The 13,553-nt window shown below is 37.6% G+C and overlaps 1 protein-coding gene across 1 annotated transcript in view; it reads left to right on the forward strand.

The window, feature by feature from the left end:
* Window positions 1-13,553, forward strand: part of LOC128641641 (uncharacterized) — a 505,331-nt gene that overhangs the window by 470,239 nt on the left and 21,539 nt on the right.

Consider the following 13,553-nt stretch of genomic DNA (forward strand, 5'->3'; position numbering starts at 1 on the left):
ACAATTAGAGTAACAGTTTGTAAATGTTAAGAAATAAGTCTGTTTGGATTTAACCCCAACGGACTGCCGTGGTCCGGTATTGAAGTAGCTATGCAGGGGGGAACTGATAACAGCACAAACACTCTCACCTGCTTCTCTTCGTCTCGGTATATCCACTCCTGTATAGGTATGCTGTTCAGATGTATGTCTCGGACCTCCGGGTCCTAATCTGTAACTGTCTTCACTCCTGAGTCTGGGTCAAACCGCAAGTTTTCTCTGGAGTTGACATTCCTTCGTTCTGCCCTAGTCCTTAAGGAACGTCTGTTGTTCTGATGTTTCTATTGCCGAACATTAAGGGATTTTGATCCTCTGCCCTTTTTTGTGGTCTCTGGTAAATGTAGGGCCAGAAAACCACTTCTCCTTTATTTTTGGTTGAGAATGGTTATATGGTTGGCTTGTGAGTCAGCTGGATAACTGCCTCCTGTTGGGGTTACAGCTAATTCACTAGGGCTGTTTCGTCTGCCGGGGTATTTAACATTGTGTTTTCTGTGAACATATCTGCAAGGCGACCGTTTGGTCTTCATTGCATATTTTTTCAGAGTTTTACAAATCTGCTTAACAAAGCTGAGGCTTCCTCTGGGAGGAAAGTTATTCAATCGGTGGTGCCTTCTGTTTAGGTCCGCCTGTCTTATTCTTCCTCCCTTCCATTATGTGGCCTCTAGCTTGGGTATTGGTTACCACTAGTAATTGAATGGATTTGTGGACTCTCCATGCCATTGGAAAGAAAACAAAATTTATGATTTCCTGATAAATTATTTTCTTTCCTGGCATGGAGAGTCCACGACCCGCCCTTAATTTATTTTAAGATGGCGGTTTCTCTATTTTAAAAAAAACAGCAGGCACCTCTAACCCTTGTCATCTTCTCTTTCCATGTTCCTTTTGTTATGCTCGTGGGATTCTCCGCTATTAGACCAAACTCGGCCAGTAGTCTTCTTATCCCAGCGTCGAGCCGGAATGATAGGGAATATCCCAGAGCAGAGAAAGTTCGCAAGATGAGGTAAGCAGCACTCACCACAGGCAGGATAGTCTTCAGCGGCAACTGTAAAGCAGTCCAAAGGTAAACCACTAGAATGGTCAGGCAGGCAGGGTTTGGCAACGGTAAAGCAGTGCAAGGGTAAACCACTCGTTTCTGAGTGACTTACATAGGAGCAGGACTCGCGCCACAGGAATCCGGACCGGCATCAGAAAAAAGTAGCGTGCAGCGATGACGCCGGCACCGCACGCATCCGGACCCGACACAGTCCCTTACAACGAGCAGGGAAGGAGACACTGCACCCTAGGAAGAGCTAGAGCGGCACGGTGTGACACCTTCGGCTGAATGACTGGGAGTTATGGGAAATGGGAGTAATACTTAACAGCTCTGCTGGGGTGTTCTTTGCTTCCCCCTGGTGGCCAGGAGTTGAATTCCCACTAGTAATTGAATGGATTCGTGGACTCTCCATGCCAGGAAAGAAAATAATTTATCAGGTAAGCATAAATTTTGTTTTTAAACATAATATGGCAATAATTTTTTTTTTAGCCGCAAAACAGTAACAGAGGATTATTTTAGCCACTTAACACAATGAGGCCTACTTATCAAGCCGTCAACTTACTTGCATTCGACGGCACCAATACGCTCACCTGACATCGCCTAACATTGCGGCCGCGGACCTGAATACACTCTCCATATTTAATAAAAAAGCTGTCAAAAAGCCGTGCACCAAGTACGGGGTGATGAGCAGTGGACTGTTGTTAACTAACAGTCATCGATCTCGTTGCTATTCGGCTTTTTCCCAGCTTTATTTATATACTCTCACTAAACACTGCCACTATACTAAACTGTTTAACCCTTATCCCGCTGCTCCCCGACACCGCCGCAACCTAACAACCCGCTAACTTTATATTAAATATTAACTCATCCCTATGTTATAATAAATTTAAACTTACCTTTAGATTTAAATTAAACTATATTAAACTAATAATTAATCTAACCTAACTATTAGACTAAAATTACATTAAACTATATTAAACTAATAATTAATCTACCCTAACTGTTATACTACATTACATTAAACTACATTAAACTAATAATTAATCTACCCTAACTGTTATACTAAAATTTCATTAAACTACAAATTAAATTAAATATATTATATAGTTAAAAACCTAACCCTACTCAAATAATTTAAATCTACTATTACAAATTACAAAGTTACAAAAAACTAACTAAGTTACACAAAATAACAAACACTAAGTTACAAAAAAAGCAAAACACTAAGTTACACAAAATAAAAAATAAATTATCAAAGATTTAAACTAATTACACCTAATCTAATATTCCTATGAAAATAAAAAAGCCCCCCCCCAAAATAAAAAAAAACCCTAGCCTACAATAAACTATTAATGGCCCTTAAAAGGGCCTTTTGCGGGCATTGCCCCAAAGAAATCAGCTCTTTTACCTGTAAATAAAAAATACAAACACCCCCCAACAGTAAAACCCACCACCGACACAACCAACCCCCCAAATAAAAACCTAATCTAAAAAACCTAAGCTCCCCATTGCCCGGAAAAGGGCATTTGTATGGGCATTGCCCTTATAGGGCATTAAGCTCTTTTTCAAAAGCCCAAACCCTAATCTAAAATTAAAACCCACCCAATAAACACTTCAAAAAGCCTAACACTAACCCCCGAAGATCAACTTACAGTTTCTGAAGAGCCGACATCCATCCTCAACGAAGTGGCAGAAGTCCTCATTGAATCCGGCAGAAGTCTTCATCCAAGCGGGCCAACGTCTTCATCCAACCGGGCAGAAGTCTTCATCCAGATGGCATCTTCTATCTTCATCCATCCGGCGCGGAGCGGCTCCTTCAAGACATCCGACGTCTTCAAGACATCCGACGCGGACTTCGTTCGATGTCTTCTTTACAATGAATGTTCCTTTAAATGACGTCATCCAAGATGGCGTCCCTTAGAGTCCGATTGGCTGATAGAATTCTATCAGCCAATCGGAATTAAGGTTGAAAAAATCCTATTGGCTGTTGCAATCAGCCAATAGGATTGAGCTTTCATCCTATTGGATGAAAGCTCAATTGAAGTTCAATCCGATTGGCTGATCCAATCAGCCAATCGGATTGAGCTCGCATTCTATTGGCTGTTCCAATCAGCCAATAGAATGCGAGCTCAATCCTATTGGCTGATTGGATCAGCCAATCGGATTGAACTTCAATCCGATTGGCTGATAGCATCAGCCAATCGGATTTTTCCTACCTTAATTCCGATTGGCTGATAGGATTCTATCAGCCAATCGGAATTCAAGGGACGCCATCTTGGATGACGTCACTTACAGGACCAGTCATTCAGTCATCGCTGTTGGATGGAAGAGGATGCTCCGCGTTGGATGTCTTGAAGATGGACCCGCTCCGCTCCGGTTGGAAGAAGATAGAAGGTGCCGCTTGGATGAAGAGTTCTGCCGGTCTGGATGTCCTCTTCTGCCCGGATAGGATAAAGACTTCGGACCCTCTGGAGGACCACTTGTGCCCGGCTGGGTGAAGACGGCTCAAGGTAGCGTGATCTTCAAGGGGGTTAGTGTTAGGTTTTTTTAAGGGGGGATTGGGTGGGTTTTAGATTAGAGGTATGTGGGTGGTGGGTTGTAATGTTGGGGGGGTATTGTATTTTTTTTTACAGGTAAAAGAGCTGATTACTTTGGGGCAATGCCCCGCAAAAGGCCCTTTTAAGGGCTATTTGTAATTTAGTATAGGGTAGGGAATTTTATTATTTTGGGGGGCTTTTTTATTTTATTAGGGGGATTAGATTAGGTGTAATTAGTTTTAAAAATTTTAATTTCTTTTTTATTTTCTGTAATTTAGTGGGGGGTTTTCCGTAATTTAGTTTATTTAATTTAATTGTAATTAGTTTAATTTAATTTAGTTAATTTATTTATTTATAGAGTAGTGTTAGGTGTAATTGTAACTTAGGTTAGGGTTTATTTTACAGGTATATTTGTATTTATTTTAGCTAGGTAGTTATTAAATAGTTAATAACTATTTAATAACTTTTGTACCTAGTTAAAATAAATACAAAGTTGCCTGTAAAATTAAATTAAATCCTAAAATAGCTATAATGTAACTATTAGTTATATTGTAGCTATATTAGGGTTTATTTTATAGGTAAGTATTTAGTTTTAAATAGGATTTATTTATTTAATTATAGTAATTTTAGTTATATTTATTAAAAATCGATTTAAGTTAGGGGGGTGTTAGGGTTAGGGTTAGACTTAGGTTTAGGGGTTAATACATTTAATATAGTAGCGGCGAGGTTGGGGGCAGCAGATTAGGGGTTAATAATTGTAGTTAGGTTGCGGCGACATTGGGGGTGGCAGATTAGGGGTTAATATATATAATGTAGGTGGTGGTGGTATTAGGGGCAGCAGATTAGGGGTTCATAGTTATAACATAGGTGGCGGCGGTGTCCGGAGCGGCAGATTAGGGGTTAATAGTATAATGCAGGTGGCGATGATGTCGGGGGCGGCAGATTAGGGGTTAATAAGTTTAAGGTTAGGGGTGTTTAGACTCGGGGTTCATGTTAGGGTGTTAGGTGTAGACATAAAAGGTATTTCCCAATAGGAAACAATGGAGCTGCGTTAGAAGCTGGACGCTGCTTTTTTGCAGGTGTTAGGTTTTTTTCCAGCCGTTTCAGCCCCATTGTTTCCTATGGGGAAATCGTACACAAGCACGTTTTAGCCAGCTTACCGCTACCGTAAGCAGCACTGGTATTACAGTGAGAAGTGGAGCTAAATTTGCTCAACGCTCAACGCAGCCATTCAGAAAACTTGTAATACCAGCGTTGTTTAATGTCAGCGCTGGAAAACAAAGGCTCGTTAGCAACGCACCCCTGTTACCGCATAACTCGTAATCTAGGCTATAGTTATTTTAGCTACTATACAGCAATACAAGGTTATTTTAGCCATCTAAAAAGTAGTAAACATAGGATTATTTTCTCTATTACACAGCAATGAACAAAGTGTTGTTTTAGCCACAATAGGGCAATACAAAGATTATTTTAGCCACTTGTCTAGATTAATTGCTGCTAGATACTGTATGTTAAAAGTCTTTCAGAACTCATCAATTCTTTCTGTTGTAAGCAAGGTTTTCACCTGAATCTTGCTTTATCAGAACTTCTCACTGGTTTCTCCTAGTGTATGTTGTATTAGCATTAAATTGTCTTTTTTGTCATAATCCTATTGATAGGGCAAGGCTGTTGTAATCAACAAGATTACTGAGAAACAATTGAATACTAAATAATCTTTGTCAAAACCTTACAATGAGTATTGAAATGAAGATACTTGTTACTGAAGTATAACAGCAGTATCTCACCTGAAAAGCCAGTCCTTAAAAAAAAATTGTACCGTTCCAAATAACGTGATGATATTCACAGTACCAAAAACCTGACAACACATTAACCTATATATGTATACAGAAAAAAAAATGTATGCTTACCTGATAAATTTATTCATTTCATGATGGCGAGTATTCATGAGCCATTACATGTGGGATTAACCTCCAGTCCACTAGGGGGAGACAAAAACAACATAGCAGAGCTTTAAACCCTCCCACCTTGCCATAATCCCTCAGGCTTATATATGGCCAAGAAAAACAGGAAAGACAAAGTAGAGCAAGTGAAGTCTAAATTGTTACTGCCACAATTTGTAGAAAAAATAATAGTGGTTCTCGTGGACACTAATCATCATAAAATAAATGCATTTATCAAGTAAGCATACATCGTAATATCTTTCATAAAATGGTGAGAGTCCACAAACAAACCTATACCCATGCTCTGAAATCCACAACATGAAATAGGGTGAGATAATAGTTAAGACAGATATGTTATTGAACAGGTACAGCAAAAAGCAGAACATTCTTGCCTAATGAAGCCTCAGAAGAAGCAAACTCATTAAAATGGTGGTATGTAATAAGGACCAAGTAGCAGTCTTTTTTCCATGGACTCTTCATTCCTGAAAACCCAAGCGGAAGTAACTGCTCTAGTGGAATGAACAGTAATATCCTCTGGGGAAGTCTACTCTGCAAACAAATACAACTTATTAATGAAAGCCTTAAAGGGACACTGTACCCAAAATTTTTCTTTTGTGATTCAGATTGAGCATGAAATTTTAAGCAACTTTCTAATTTACTCCTATTATCAAATTTTCTTCATTCTCTTGGTATCTTTATTTGAAATGCAAGAATGTAAGTTTAGATGCCGGCCCATTTTTGGTGAACAACCTGGGTTGTCCTTGCTGATTGGTGGATAAATTCATCCACCAATAAAAAAGTGCTGTCCAGAGTACTGAAACCAAAAAAAAGCTTAGATGCCTTCTTTTTCAAATAATGATAGCAAGAGAACAAAGAAAAATTGATAATAGGAGTAAATTAGAAAGTTGCTTAAAATTGCATGCTCTTTCTGAATTACAAAAGAAAAAAATTGAGTTCAGTGTCCCTTTAAGCCAAGCAACTGAAGTAATTGATGTAGCTATGTTTTTGTTTATATGGACTAGAAAATGAATAAAAAATAAGAATATCTAAAATCTTTAACTTCTAAATAAAATGTTAAGGCTCTGATATCTAAATTGTGAAGAAGTCGCTCCTTAGAATTCCAAGGAGCTGAAAGGAACCACAAGATACAACCTTGGGTAGGAAAGAACAGTTGGTTTCTAAAACCACCTTATCCTGATGAAAAATCAGGTAAGCAAAATTACATAACGGAGCTGAAAGTTGAAACAAGATTAGGCATTTAATTTAGAGATTTAAGTTCTTAAAGGGACATAATACCCATATACTAAATTACTTGAAAGTGATGCACCATAACTGTAAAAAGCTGACAATAAAATATCTCCTAAGCATCTCTCTGTAAAAAAGGAAGATATTTTACCTCAAAATTTATTTATCTTACCAGAGTAAATGCTGTTATACATTTATACATAAATACAGTTATACTTCAGCTGCTGTCCAGCTACAAGTTTAAAGAGAAAAAAAAACAATAGCCAGTCAGCATCAGCAGTGCTGAGGTAAGGCTTTGCCTTTGCTTTGATCTAATGAGATTTCATAGAAGTTACTTAAACTGAAAAGGAAAATAACATGACTGTGCCTGCACATGCACAATGCACACTGAGGTGGGGTGTGAATACTTAGGACATTTTAGGTAAAATATCTTCAATTTTTTACATAGAGATGTTCAGGTGATATTTTCTACTCAGCTTTTTACAGCTATGCTGCATCACTGTAAAAAGCTGACAATAAAATATCACCTGAGCATCTCTCTGTAAAAGAGGAAGATATTTTACCTCAAAGTATCTTCATTTTACCAGATTAAGTGCTGTGTAAACAGTTACACTTCAGCTGCTGCCCAACTGCAAGTTTTTTTTAAAAAAAATAGCCAATCAGCATCAGTAGTGCTGAAGTAATGCTTTGCCTTTTCTGTGATCTCATGAGTTTTCAAAGAATTTACTTAAAGTGAATAGGAAAAATAACATGCCCACTGCACACTGGGGTGGTGTGAATATTTAGGAAATTTGAGGTAAAATATCTTCCATTTTTACATAGAGATGTTCAGGTGGTGTTTTCTAGTCAGTTTTTTACAGCTACAGTATGCTACCTCACTTTCATGTGCTTCAACATTTGGGTATCATGTCTCTTGAAAGAAGGGACCATGAAAGAGAAAGTTATTCCTGAGGGGAAGGCTGTCTGGAGGACATTTGGAGTTAATATGCATACCAAGCCCTGTAAGGCCATGCTGGAGCAATCAGTATTACAGATGCTTATCTTTGTTTTATTCTGGATATCATCCTAGATAGCAACACAAATGAGGAAAGATGTAAATGATTTTGAACAACCAGAAAGTCATTAGGGCATCTACGACAGTCAGCTACTGATCCTAAGATTTCACACAATATTGGGGCAGCTTGTGATAGTGAGAGGCCATGAGATCTATTTTTGCCCCAACATCTCCCCATATGGTTGACTTCCTGATTCAGTGATCATTCACCATGGTGAAATTACTGACGCTAAGGAAATCAGCTTCCCAGTTGTCTTCCCCGAGGAATTATGCAATGATGGCATTCTGCCCAGGTTAAAATACGGCTATGTCTTACATTGCTAAGGCTCTTCGAGTTGCGCAGTGACATTGTCTCATTGAAACCTCCAAAGAAAGCGCTGCAATGCCCATAAGATAGTGCTTAGTTACAAGATGTTGATTGGTATACTCTCCCCCTGAGGAGACCAGATTCCCTGTGCTTTTCCTTGACAGTCTGACATTTGTTTTGATCAACACCCATGTTGGCCAAAGAAAGGAGGCCCCTAGAAGAAGAGACTGGTTAGTTTGCCACCAAGTCAGTGATTGCCTTGACTTGAAGTCTAGAGAGACTTTTGGAGATAGATCTTTGTAATCTCTGTACCACTACTGCAACAATCTCAGTTGTAGTGTGTGTAGGTGGAATTTGGCAAATGGAACTGCATCTGAGGTTACTACTATGAGACAACATTCATGCATTGATCTACTGAAGAAAGGAAGGATAGTTGTAGAAGATCACACGTCTTCTTCAACTTGAGCCTGGTCTGTGGAATTATAGAAGGTTGACATTCCAACCATGAATATGATGGATTGGAAGGGCTTTGATTGTATTTTTCTTTGCCATTTGGAGGGAGGGTGCGTGAACCAGAATGTTGTTTAGATATGGAGCTGCTGCAATTCTCTGAGCTCTCACTACTGACAAAAGAGCACGAGAGAAGAGACTGTCAATCACTGAGAGCTAGTAAGCTCTTGGTGATTTCTCTTCGCCACCTTACATTGCAGGAAGCAGTCTTGCATGTGTGAACCTGCCCTGCAAGGGCCCCAGAGCAGCTTATGCTGCTTCATACATTGAGCCCAAAGTCTGAATGCTTGACGCAATAAAAACAACTTTATGAATTTCAGCACAGTCCTAATGTTAGCGAACTTCAGTTTTGTGTACTCGTTTCACTGTTAGCAGACCCGCTCACATGACCAGTTTCCATAAATAATCATCCTCAAACTGGCTTTGCTGATCAACAGCTCATCCCTTGGAGCTCACTGTGGGGAGCAGTCACAATCCTGCTGAAAAAAAAACACATTTTTTTTACAATACCATGGTACTCAGCCAGATTATGTCTTCCTTTTACGTCCAGTTTCAATAGCTTTGGTTCTCTACGTGTTTTGGTCTGCAAAGCCTTTATTAAGATACCTTAGCTAAATCAGTTCTAGTGTATAAATACCCTTACAATTGGGTTAGAAAGTTAACTCCTTGTGATCCAGAAAGAAAAAAACGTCTGAACATAGTGCACAATAAAACAAGAAAAAAGTTAGATTGTAAAATTACAATCATAATTAAACATCTAGTATAATAAAAATAATTAATAAATTAATAATATACAAAGCCATTGAACAAAGTAGCATCTAAAAACATTATTAGGTCTATTTATTATTGTAGCATATCATGTCCGCCGCTCATCGATAAATGCAGACAGCATACGCTGTCAGCATTTATCATTGCACCAGCAGTTCTTGTGAACTGCTGGTGCAATGCAATGCCGCCCCCTGCAGATTTGTGGCCGCTAGCAGGGGGTGTCAATCAACCCCATCGTATTCGATCGGGTTGATTCCTGTCCGCCGCCTCAGAGCAGGCTGACAGGTTATGGAGCTGCTTCATAACTTCTGTTTCCGACAAGCCCCGTACGGAGCTTGATAAATTGGCCCCTATGTATTCTTTCCAGAATGTTCAATGTTATTCAGACATTATCCTTAATTATTACTAAAATAATTAAGATCGTATGCAAACTTTTTTCTTTAAAACTTTTATAATTTCCTTAAGAACCCCATTATACAGTACAAATATCGATCTTCCTAATTTCTTCCTTATATTAAATAGTTTAAATCCATTTTAGCATTTTACCCCTTTGGGTTAAGTAAACTATAAATAAGTTTAGTTTCTTTAAGTAGTAGATCTTTTTCCATATCCCCTGCACTACAACTGTTTCTTACTTTTTTTAATACCCAATATTTAAAGAATGTTGTGTTTTCATTATGTGACTCGTTAAAATGTTTATATAGTGACAATCATTATTCCTTTGTTCAATATTCAGTAGATGCTTCCCAATTCTATCAAGTAGACGACTGCTAGTGCCAGGCATTAATTGGGGGACGATATCCGTTGATTTAGTAGTCTGTTAACTTTGTTACTTGTGGGACCTTGTCCCTATCTCCACACAGACCGGTGCTTACTAGAGCTCTTTATGCACTTATTTAGTTAATATTGTTGTTGGGGTCAATCCCCTTTTCAGTTAATAATTTGGCATTGAGCTTTTCCGTTAGTTTGCACTGGAACTGTGTGGAGTTTAGTACAGCAATCAATTGTTTATGTGGATAGCAGTCTCCCTCTTTACATTTTTACTCTAAGTTTTAAAGACACTACACACACTTTATACAGCCTATTGTATATATTAATTTATTTCAATAAATGTTATGTTTTATATTTAACCTGACCTAGGCGATTCTCCCTATCACCTTCCATATGATCTTTTTATTGTCCAAAGAGTGCTAGTATACTGTCGCTTTTCTTTACATTTTTTCAATTACATTATTGGACAGTCAGCACCCCCCTATCTTTCTTTATTCAATATATTTATCTTATTTAGATCTGATTATCAGATCTGGATCTCATTCTCATATTAGTTATTGATTAGTAGGGGTTTTCTCTAATTAGCTTTATCCCATTTATATTATTCTCTTCATAGAGGAATTGCCTGGTATTTCGGCGCTGGACTGATCGTAATAGGCAAGATTAGACTGATATACTACAGGAAAGTTCTATTTGTGAAAAGCATTACTGGGATTAAAGAAGCTGCACCCAGGTGGTAAATCACCATAGAACAGGCTAACAATGGTACTGAGCCGGTTGTTCATTCCTGTGAGTGTGCTTCTCTCTCTGTGTGTATATATATATATATATATATATATATATATATTTATATATTCATGTGTTTATATGTGTATATATGTTTTGAAATAAATATATACACATATAAACACATAAATATATATATATATATACATATATATATACATACATTCATATAGTTATATATTAATGTGTTGTTGCGATCAGGGTTGCGCGAGCTGTGGCATGAAAACGAGGCTCCATTGAAGTCTATGGGGAAATGTGATTATGTCCTTTTTGAGCGCAAGGATGCGACCACAAAGTTGTGTTCTTTTTACTATCAACTTGCAATACCTGCTCACATTAACGCATACAACAACAACAAAAAAAACAAATTTGCGCTCCAACTGTAATTAACCCTAAGACGTTAAAGGAATAGGAAACCCCAAATTGTATTTTGTGATTCAGACAGAACATACCATTTTTTAAAAAGTTTACAATTTACTTCCATTATTAAATTTGCTTCTTTCCATGATATTCTTTGTTGAAGAGATACCTAGGTAAGCATCTGCCATCTAGTGCTCTTGCAAATGGATAACATTCTTGCAAAACTGCTGCCATATAGTGCTCCATAAATGGGCCGACTACTAAGTGCACGTACCTGCTTTTCAACAAAAGATACCAAGAGAATGAAGAAAAATAGGAAGTTAATTATTTCCAATATACTTCCCTTATCAAAACATAAACATGCACATGGTCTGAGACTACAGCTCCTGCTAGAGGGAAAATTGAATTAACTTCAAAATTTGCCAGAAAAAATATTCTACTGTTTTAGTTCAATATACTGTGTACCATTAAGGTGGGGAATAACAGCTATTGTTTATCAGCTGCCTGCTATGGTTAAGTAAGAGGTCTGTGTGATGAGCTCTGTAAATCTCTTGCAGAGGAAACCCCAATAAAAATAATAGACTTAGATTACATATGTTTACATTCATATACTAAATATTGAAGTCTATGGGGGAAACTTAAACCGCGATCCACATGCTTTTGAGCGGGAGGATGTGATCGCGAGGGAGCGATATTTGCACTTCCCAACTGTAATCTCACGCTTAGTAGAGCGCACAGAAATTTCAAAACTGAGTGTAGATTATTTGTTCACGGAAATGTAAATATGCTCTCCAACTGTAACCTAGCCTTTATTGTGAATCAAGTAAACAATGCAATGTATCGATTACTGTAAATATTATACATATTGAGAGGAAGAAAGGACATCTTTATAACAGGCAGAGATGGTGTACCCTAGACCCTAAGTGAAATAGAGAACTGTAGATAAAGATAAAGAAGTATTTGTGTATGCCGTGTATGAATATGAGTATGTATGTGTGTGTATGTAAAGATGTGTGTGTATACATGTGTGTATATGAGTATGTATATGTGTGTATGTATTGATGTGTGTGTAAACATGTGTGTATGCCGTATGTATATGCGTATGTATATGTGTGTAGACACGTGTGTATGCTGTATATGTATGTATTGATGTGTGTGTATACATGTGTGTGTATGCCATATGTATATGAGTATGTATATGTGTGTAAACATGTGTGTATGCCATATGTATATGCGTATGTATATGTGTGTATACATGTGTGTATGCTGTATATGTATGTACAGGTAGCCCTCAGTTTACGCCGGGGTTAGGTTCCAGAAGGAATGGTTGTAAATCGAAACCGTTGTAAATTGAAACCCAGTTTATAATGTAAGTCAATGGGAAGTGAGGGAGATAGGTTCCAGGCCCCTCTCAAAATTGTCATAAGTAACACCTAATACATTTTTTTTAAAGCTTTGAAATGAAGACTTTAAATGCTAAACAGCATTATAAACCTAATAAAATAATCACACAACACAGAATATCTAATTAAACTAAGTTAAATGAACAAAAATATTTGCAAAACAGCATTATAAACCTAATAAAATAATCACACAACAAAGACTTCACTTGCATTTTCTGCAAACAGTTCTTTCTATGCCTTCCAATCCAGACTGATTTATAGACAGGAGATCTTGTTCCTTTGAAATCTGCTCGATAGCTCAGGTCTGGTTAAACTGATTAATTTCAGCTTGCCTGGCTTTGCGACAACACAAGCGGACAGCTCCACCTACTGGCTATTTTAATAAATGCACTGCTTCTCAATGCTTTTCAATAGCAGTCACATGACTGGAAAAAAGGTTGTTATTCTGAAACGGTGTAAATTGAACCGTTGTAAAATGAGGGCCACCTGTATATGAGTATGTATGTGTGTGTATGTATTGATGTGTGTGTATAAATGTGTGTGTGTGCCATATGTGTGTGTATATGAGTATGTATATGTGTGTATGCCGTATGTGTATGTATATGAGTATGTATATGTGTGTATGTGTTGATGTGCGTATACATATGTGTGTGTATGCCGCGAGCCACGTACGGAGCTTGATAAATTAACCCCTAAGTATTCTTTCCAGAATATTTAATGTTATTCAGACATTATCCTTAATTATTACTAAAATAATTAAGATCGTATGCAAACTTTTTTCTTTAAAACTTTTATAATTTCCT

This window comes from Bombina bombina, chromosome 11 (assembly GCF_027579735.1).
Source record: "Bombina bombina isolate aBomBom1 chromosome 11, aBomBom1.pri, whole genome shotgun sequence".
NCBI classification, from domain to species: domain Eukaryota; kingdom Metazoa; phylum Chordata; class Amphibia; order Anura; family Bombinatoridae; genus Bombina; species Bombina bombina.